The 8,299-nt window shown below is 50.5% G+C and overlaps 1 non-coding gene across 1 annotated transcript; it reads left to right on the top strand.

Annotated features, from left to right (window-relative positions):
• The first annotated feature begins 795 nt into the window (after positions 1–795).
• TRNAC-GCA (transfer RNA cysteine (anticodon GCA)) lies at positions 796–867 on the top strand. The gene has a single exon. It is a non-coding gene; the product is annotated as a tRNA-Cys (tRNA).
• The last annotated feature ends 7,432 nt before the right edge of the window (positions 868–8,299 follow it).

Here is an 8,299-nt window from a genome sequence, read left to right on the forward strand (position 1 = left end):
CCAGCAGGAAGGAGTGAGACCACCCCTCATGGCTCTGCTGAAAACTCACAGAGCGGAGTCAGCCCCCGAGTCCTCGGGCTTCCCTTGGCCCAGGGGAGCTCAGGGCAGCCTTCCAGGAAGGCTTGGGGACCCTAGCGTCTTGGAACATACCCTGGGGAGAGGCCCAGTGCCCATGTGGCCAGGGTGTCAAGAGGACTCTGCTGAGAACAAGCGTGCTCACCCTACAGCCTGTGATTCACACACTCAGGACTCGCCGAACGCGGTGATCCCTCCACCAACAGGAAGGTGGGGACGTGGAGGGGACGTGCCATGTGGCACACGCGGGGCCGTGCTGGACTCTCCTTGTCCCTGTAACCTCTGTCATGGCTGACGGTGGACACCGCAGAGCTCAGACGCCCGCCACAGCCGCCCGCCACTCTAGGTCCGTCTCGCAGGCTCCTCCACGAGGGCGGTTCGTGGGATCGTTGTGCTGGGCAGCTGAAGGCAGAACCAGTCAATTCTCTCACAGCCCGGTGGCCAGACATCTGAGGTCAACTTTTGGCAGGGCCATGCTCTATGGGAGGGTTGGGGGGTGGAGGCTCTGTCCCCAGCCTCTCCGTCCCCTCCTGGCGTTGTGGGGGGCAGCCTTGGCTGCCTCAAGCGGCCACCTCACGCCTCTGCTGCACCGCCGGGCATTCTCCTAGGATGAGTCCCCACATGGCATCGCCCCTCCTTATAAGAACACCCACCCTAGCGGATCAAGCCCACCCTAATGACCTCAATGTAATTTGATCACATCTACCTCACTCTGTATCTTCCCTGGTAGCTCAGATGGTAAAGCGTCTGCCTGCAATGCAGGAGACCCAGGTTCGATCCCTGGGTTGGGAAGATCCCCTGGAGGAGGAAATGGCAACCCACTCCAGTACTCTTGCCTGGAAAATTCCATGGACAGAGGAGCCTTGTAAGCTACAGTCCATGGGGTCTCAAAGAGTCGGACACAACTGAGTGACTTCACTTCACTTCACTTCACCTCAATTTGACCTTATTTCCAAATAAGGTCACTTCACAGACACAGGCTTAGAACTCAGGTCTGGCTTTGGGGAGGGAGGAGTGGAAGACAAAGTTTAACCCCCAGCAGTTCTAGGCTTCACGTCCGAGGTGTTTCTAAGACAAACAGGCCCGGGACCCTAAGGGGCACAGTCTCTGCCCTTCGCTCCTGTGTCTACTTGAACTCAGGCCCGTGGGATCTGTGTATCATCTCACACTCGCTGAACCCAAGTCCCCTGACGGTGTGGACCGTGTCTGTGCCCCCCAGGAAAGTGCTTCCAGATGCTGCCACGGCCCTCCAGCCCCCGGGCCTGCGTCCAGAGAGCTCGCCACCCTCTGCTGTGACCGTCAGCTTGTGACTGAGCTGCCTCCCGGATGGGCCGTCCCACTGCCCTGAGGCCCTAGCCCAGGGCCTTTCTCCCATTTCTTTGCTGAAGGACAGAGTCTGAAGCTCTCAGCGCCGTCTGCGGGAGGCTCCGGGTCCCAGAGGACGGTGGGCAGGAAGAGGGACGGGTATGGGGAGAGAGGTCAGGGGCCGGGCAGGGCTGGGTGCAGACAGACTGCAGCGGTTCGGTCTGCAGAAGCAGGAAGTGACGAGCCCACGTCCCCACTGTGCGCTAGGGAGACCCTCCCCACGGCGCACCCACCCCGGGGCCGCCCTCTCCCGACAGCCTCAGAATTAATGGGACAGATGAAGCCTGTTATCTGCTCGGCTCCGATGCCAAGCGCGTAATGAGACGTCAATAAATATTCATGCTTTCCATTATTGGCGGTTTTCATCTGCCTGTGACTCTTTAGATGTGCTAGTGAAAATGCTCACAATGGAAAAAAAAATAAAAGATTGCTTTGGTTGACAATAAAGGGGTCTGTCTCTTGGTGGGAGATGAAACAGTCACATAATTTTAAGGATTTTCCTGGGTGTGTGTGGTGCCTGCTAGACGCAACACTGGACGCATTGCCCCACCCTTTCAAATAAAGTCGGTGTCAAAAACGACTTCGGCATTTTTTTCTGTAAAGCAAGAGACACAGGAGACAGTAATTCATTGAAATTGAAAAGTTGAAATTCAAAGACATTGAAAGCCAATAATAGTAATAATACCAGCTGTCGATAAAAGGAGTAGAGAATTAAAGACACATCTTCCCAGGTTCATGTTCAGACAAGCAAGGAGAATCCCTGGACTAGACGCACTTTGCATTGCTCTTTCCTTTTCTGGAGCAATAGTATGTAACAGTCAGGGTGGAAATTAGAGGAAAACTAAGTAAACTCATGGAAGAATTATAAAAAGATGCCCCAAAGGAATTGCAGAATATATTCTTCTATTCATAATAGTGAATAAGAGAAAGATAAACCATCAGAGAAAGCTGAGTAAATACCCATTTCTTCAAAGTGGACACTTGGAAGGCCGCACACATCCGCACGGCCCTCCCTGTCGCCCTGCCTCTGCAGACGTCCGGCTCGACCGTGTCCACTCTGAAGGTGGGCAAGGAGACCCTCTAGACAATGAAAAGAAGGCAGTTACATTCCCAGACATGCTTGTTTATGATTTCTCTCTGGGGCATCTGTTAATACAACAGCCTTGCTCCATGATTCATAGATAAATTGGGAGCTGCCTGCTCAAAGGTTTCTACTGGCGGGGCGTGTGCTGGGACACCACCCAGAAGACTGGACATCGACGGGATACACAGAGAAGGGGGCGGAGGGGAGGTCATGACAGACCCGGAGCTGATGACACAGGATGTCCCGCCCAACGCGAGTAAGGCCCGCCCACCTGGCGCTGGGCATCTGGATGCACCCTGAGAAACAAGCTTCACTCTTCAGGAATTCTCACGCTGTAGAAATGAACCTTTTTAGAAGAAACTCCTGTAAGATTTTTTTAACTAAAGTGTGTATGCTTAGAGTACGAAAATTTCAAGGCTAGTTTTTAGTAAATGAAATAAGTTTTAGAGGTTATCTGCAGATTTAAGACTTCATCTGCTTTTTATCTGCATCCAAGCTGAATAAGAAAGAACCTGAGAGTCTAACACGAGAAGCCCTTCCTGTGTGGGGCGGGCATGCCACGTGCAGCTGAAGACTACGCTGCACCAGCTGCCCGACGGCGCCTGCCAAGGGCTGGAGGGTGCACGCGTTCCCTCTGGCCCCTAATCTGAGCGTGTGGGCACCCCCCGAGCTGCGATGTCTGCCGGAAAAAGAATGACAGGGAGGGTCACCTGGGGGTGTGCTGCCCTCAAAATGCATCCTTTGGAAAAATGGGTATTCACTCAGCTTTCTCTGATGATTTCTTTTACCCTTCCTTTCTCTTGATCACTATTTTGAATAGAAGGATACATGGCAGCTCTGGAACCCTGGCTTTCTGCTTTGATCTACAGTCAGAAATGCTGCATTGGGTCACATTGCCTTTAAGAGAGAGGGATAAGGACCCCCAGCCTCAAATGATGTTAATTTTTTTATCAATAAAAGCTTTCTCTAGATACATGCATGTATCTGTTTAAAAACAGAGAAAGACTTCTGGTCCTAACATTGACTGAGTGCTTATTATACCCTAGAGACTAAATAAGTAAGTTTAAGTGTTAGTCACTCAGTTGTGTCCAACTCTCTGTGATCCCATGGACTGTAGCCGGCCAGGCTCCTCTGTCCATGGAATTCTGCAGCAGGAATGCTGGAGTGGGTTGCCATGCCCTCCTCCAGGGGATCTTTCCAACCCACGGTTCTAACCACATTTCCTGTGGCTCCTGCTTTGTAGGCAGGTTCTTTACCACTGATCAACTAGGGAACCCCATGATAGTGTGTTGACCCTTGAACAACTCAGGATTATAAGTTGAAAATTTGAGTACAACTTTATAGTCAAGTCTCATATCTGAGGTTCTATACTGTAGTACTTACTGGAAAAAACTTGCATATGAGTGGAACTTTGAAGCTCCAACCTGTGCTGTTCAAGGGTCAAATGTATACGTTTATATTAAAACATCACTTGTATATATTATTTTAAATATATAATAACTATATAACCTATTCTCTATACATAAACATTCATGTTATACATACATAATAAACACATTCCAAAATCCTCTTGGGAATGCTGAAGACCTTGGAGCTATCTGCTGTCTGCATCTCCAGGGCCAGGAGACCGTGGCTGTGGACCCCTCTAGGGCTGGCTGGCCAGGTCGGTTCGGGAGAATCTCATCACTGCTCTAGATTTCTGCTCCAGAAGGCAAAGCACCTCCCAGAAATTGTGGGGTGGGGTTGTCCCTGTAACAGAGGGGACTTCTCCACGGTAGCTGAGACCCCAGTCGTGGACAGCAGGCAGGAACTGGGACACAGGGCCTGTGCTCTGCTGCCCTGAGTCATGGGCTAACAGTGAAGAGGCCCCGGCCTCCGGTTGGAAGAGGGCGGAGGCGGCCGAGCGGGTGAAGCGGGTCTGCTGGCACCACTGTCCCACGAGCAGAGTCGCACCTGCAGGGCCCGGGCCTCCACCCAGAGGGGTCCAGCTGGCACCGCGCCCACCCTGTGCCAGCTGCCTCCCCTCTGCTGCTCACTCAGACCCAGAAACGTGTCTCCCGCTTCAGCAGCAGGCTGCGATCGGGCTCCAAGTCTGATCTGCTTCAGCTTCACACTTCAAGCTATTCATAGGCTTTAATCACAGCCTTAAATTGCAGAGGAAACCATCGCACATCACAGTTATCTGAAGCCGCTCTCCCAGCAGTTCTTGATTCACAGCTCGGCCTGGAGACCTTTGAAAGCTGGCGGTGTCGCTCCAGGCAGGGAGGGGTCCTAGCTGTTAACAGCACTGGACCGCAGGCACACTGCCCTGATCTAAGGTTTCTCTGCTTTTCCATCAAAGACTCTGAAATACCAAATCAAGTCACTAGGGAGTCGATCTGTCATGACTAGATCCAGCTCAATTTTTCTGCCTTTCTATTGACTTTACTCAAAGAGGAGAGCTCATTAATTTTCATCTATTATCTTGCTTTTTGTTTCCTTTTTGGGCTGTGCCATGCAGCATGTGGGATGTAGTTCCCCCACCAGGGTCAAACCTGTACCACCTGCCTTGGGAGCATGGAGCCTTAACGGCTGGATTGCCAGGGAGGTCATTTGTCTATTGCTTTCTTGTGTTGAGGGAAAGACAACATTTATTGCAAGGTGTCAAAGAAGGAGAGCAGGTTGTTAATGCTCAAAAGACCTCAACTCCCTAATGGCTTCCCAGGAGGGTTTTTCCTGGGTTAATTTATTTTTTTAATTGAAGTATACTTCATTTACAGTGCTGTGTCAGCTTCAGCTGTGTAGCAAAGTGGCTCGTATATATACATATTGCTCCCCAGATTCTCCTCCTGTATGGGTCACCACAAAACACTGAATAGAGAGCTTATTATTTTTAAGTTTTTCACTTGCTTTGAAGTGTCGCGTTCCCTACTATCTCATTAATAATATTTTCAACTACAGCACCATCTCCAAATGTGGTAGAAATCTGCATGCTTTCTTTCCTTGCTATTTTCTCCTTCAATTCAAGTGGCCTGGGGTTGGTTCCCAAGTGAATAGGTTCATACAACCCCCCAGAATTGGCATCACTTTCAGGCGACTAGAAATAAGAGGGAATTCTAAACTTGAACCAAGAGAACCTAAAGAACACATGCTCAATGGGAAAAAAAATACATACATGCATGTATCAAGGGAAATGAGTCACTCGCATCCGCCAGCAGTTCAGTGACTCAGAAGCATAGAACCGAATCAAAGAAGCGCAAAGAAAGTCACCAAAGTGCACACAGTGGGTCTCCTTCAGACACCTGGGGCAGAATCCACTGGGGGCGCAAGGTGTGTGCATAAAGTTACACAGAAATACTAGACAGCTTATCCCAGAAGTGAGGCCAGTGGCTTCCTCCTGGTGGAGGGGGTATAGGAAAGGAACCCCCAGGGCCAGTGTGTGGGGAACAGAGAATGTGGTTTTGCCTAAATTGAATAAAGCTGATTAATCATTGATCTCTCTTTTATTTGGACCTAAATAGACCCAGGCCTGGCGGTTCATGCTGAATCGCCTGACACGGATCACGTCACCCCAGCCGATTTGCACACACGGCTGGCTTCAGGGTCACTGCCTTATTGGAGCCGCAGAGAGTTTTTCATTTTGCTTATTTTTCATCTTGCAGTTGACTGTGTGTGAGAGAAACGCCACCAGCAGCGGCCTGTGCTGGCCTCCATGAAGGTCACTTGTCTTTCTGGGACAGGACAGCATGCCTCTGCGCTCCTCTCCCTGCCCGGGGCTGTGGGTCAGCCTCCCCTGGGAGCCCAGCCCTCTGAGCTGTTTTCCATCTGAACCCAGCCCCACCCCCTTCCCAGCTCCATCTCTTCCAGCCATGGCAGAGCTCAGCTTTCCTTGGGGAGTGGGGGAAGGGAGAAAGGGTAGGCCGCAGGAACCCAGCTACTTTGGAGAAATTTTGCCAAGTCTGAATAACATATAGGGACTAGGAGTCTGCACTTCTTCCCTTGCGGCTCATAAACGCTCAGAGCTCCAAACTGTGGTGCATCCCAGCCCCGGGGACACCATTTGGGTGGGGGGCCTCTTCAGGACCTGGAGAAGCCTCACTTCATCAGGAACAGGAGTGCCTGGTCTCTTCTCCCCTGGCTGGAAGAGATGACTCGTGAAAGACACGCCAGACAGAGGTGCCTGGTAACAAGCCCAGTTCACACTGTGACTCCAAGCCACCTGAGAGATAAACCATTGCCCTAGGTGAAGTAGATCACCAGAGATCTATTTCCACAAGACCCTGGAAAACCCAGCGCCCACAGGTGTAAAGTAGTAAGGGCAGCAAAAATGGTTGTAAGATTAAGACGCCAATGAAGTGATGACGCAGACACTCAGCCCGTTCTCGCCGTGGGAAGTGTTTCCAGCTCCACCCAGGCCGTCGGCATCTCTGTTGGCCAATATGTTACTCGCCCTGGCTGCATCCTGCTGTGTGACGGTGACCCCAAAGCTGAGGGGCCCACAGCATAGGGTCCTGCTCCTGCCCCATCGACGCTGGGGGCCTGGGACTCGGTGGTCCAGCTGGCTTGGCTGGGACGCCCTGTCTGGTCTTAGGGACAGACCACAGGTTGGGTTTGTTACTCCAAGTTGCTCCAAGTAGCTCATCCTCCCAACACTAGCATGCTCTTCACAGTCAACAGCAGGAACACAAGAGCCAAGCCAAGCACAGTTCAGCTCAGTGCAGTTGATCAGTCGTGTCCGACTCTTTGTGACCCCATGGACCGCAGCACGCCAGGCTTCCCTGTCCATCACCAACTCCCAGAGCTTGCTCAAACTCGTGTCCATTGAGTCAGTGATGCCATCCAACCATCTCATCCTCTGTATTCCCCTTCTCCTGCCTTCAATCTTTCCCAGCATTAGGGTCTTTTCCAGTGAGTCAGTTCTTTGCATCAGGTAGCCAAAGGATTGGAGTTTCAGCTTCAGCATCAGTCCTTCCAGTGAATATTTAGGATTGATTTCCTTTAGGATGGACTGGTTGGATCTTCTTGCTGTTCTAGGGACTCTCAAGAGTCTTCTTAAACACCACAGTTCAAAAGCATCAATTCTTTGGTACTCAGCTGTCTTTATAGTCCAACTCTCACATCCATACATAACTACTGGAAAAACCATAGCTTTTACTAGATGGACATTTGTTGGCAAAGTAATGTCTCTGCTTTTTAATATGCTCTCTAGTTACAGTCACCATCTGCAGTGATTTTGGAGCCCCAAAACATAAAGTCTGTCATTGTTTCCCTATCTATTTTCCATGAAGTGATGGGACTGGATGCCATGATCTTCATTTTCCGAATGATGAGTTTTAAGCCAGCTTTTTTACTTTCCTTTTTTACTTTCATCAAGAGGCTCTTTAGTTCTTCTTCGCTTTCTGCCATAAGGGTGGTGTCATCTGCATATCTGAGGTTATTGATATTTCTCCCAGCAATCTTGATTCCAGCTTGTGCTTCATCCAGGCCAACATTTCTCATGATGTACTCTGCATATATGTTAAATAAGCAGGGTGATAAAATACAGCCTTGACATACTCCTTTCCTGATTTGGAACTAGTCTGCTGTTCCATGTCCAGTTCTAACTGTTGCTTCTTGACCTGCATACAGATTTCTCAGGAGGCAGGTAAGGTGGTCTGGTATTCCCATCTCTTTCAGAATTTTCCAGTTGTTGTTAGACTCAAACTCCATACCCTCCAGAGACGCTCTGTGGGCTCAAACAAACCTTGTGCGCACCAGGACCCAGAGACCCCACAGAGACCGAGACAGAGCTGTGTT

This window comes from Bubalus kerabau, chromosome 9 (assembly GCF_029407905.1).
Source record: "Bubalus kerabau isolate K-KA32 ecotype Philippines breed swamp buffalo chromosome 9, PCC_UOA_SB_1v2, whole genome shotgun sequence".
Taxonomy (NCBI): Eukaryota; Metazoa; Chordata; class Mammalia; order Artiodactyla; family Bovidae; genus Bubalus; species Bubalus kerabau.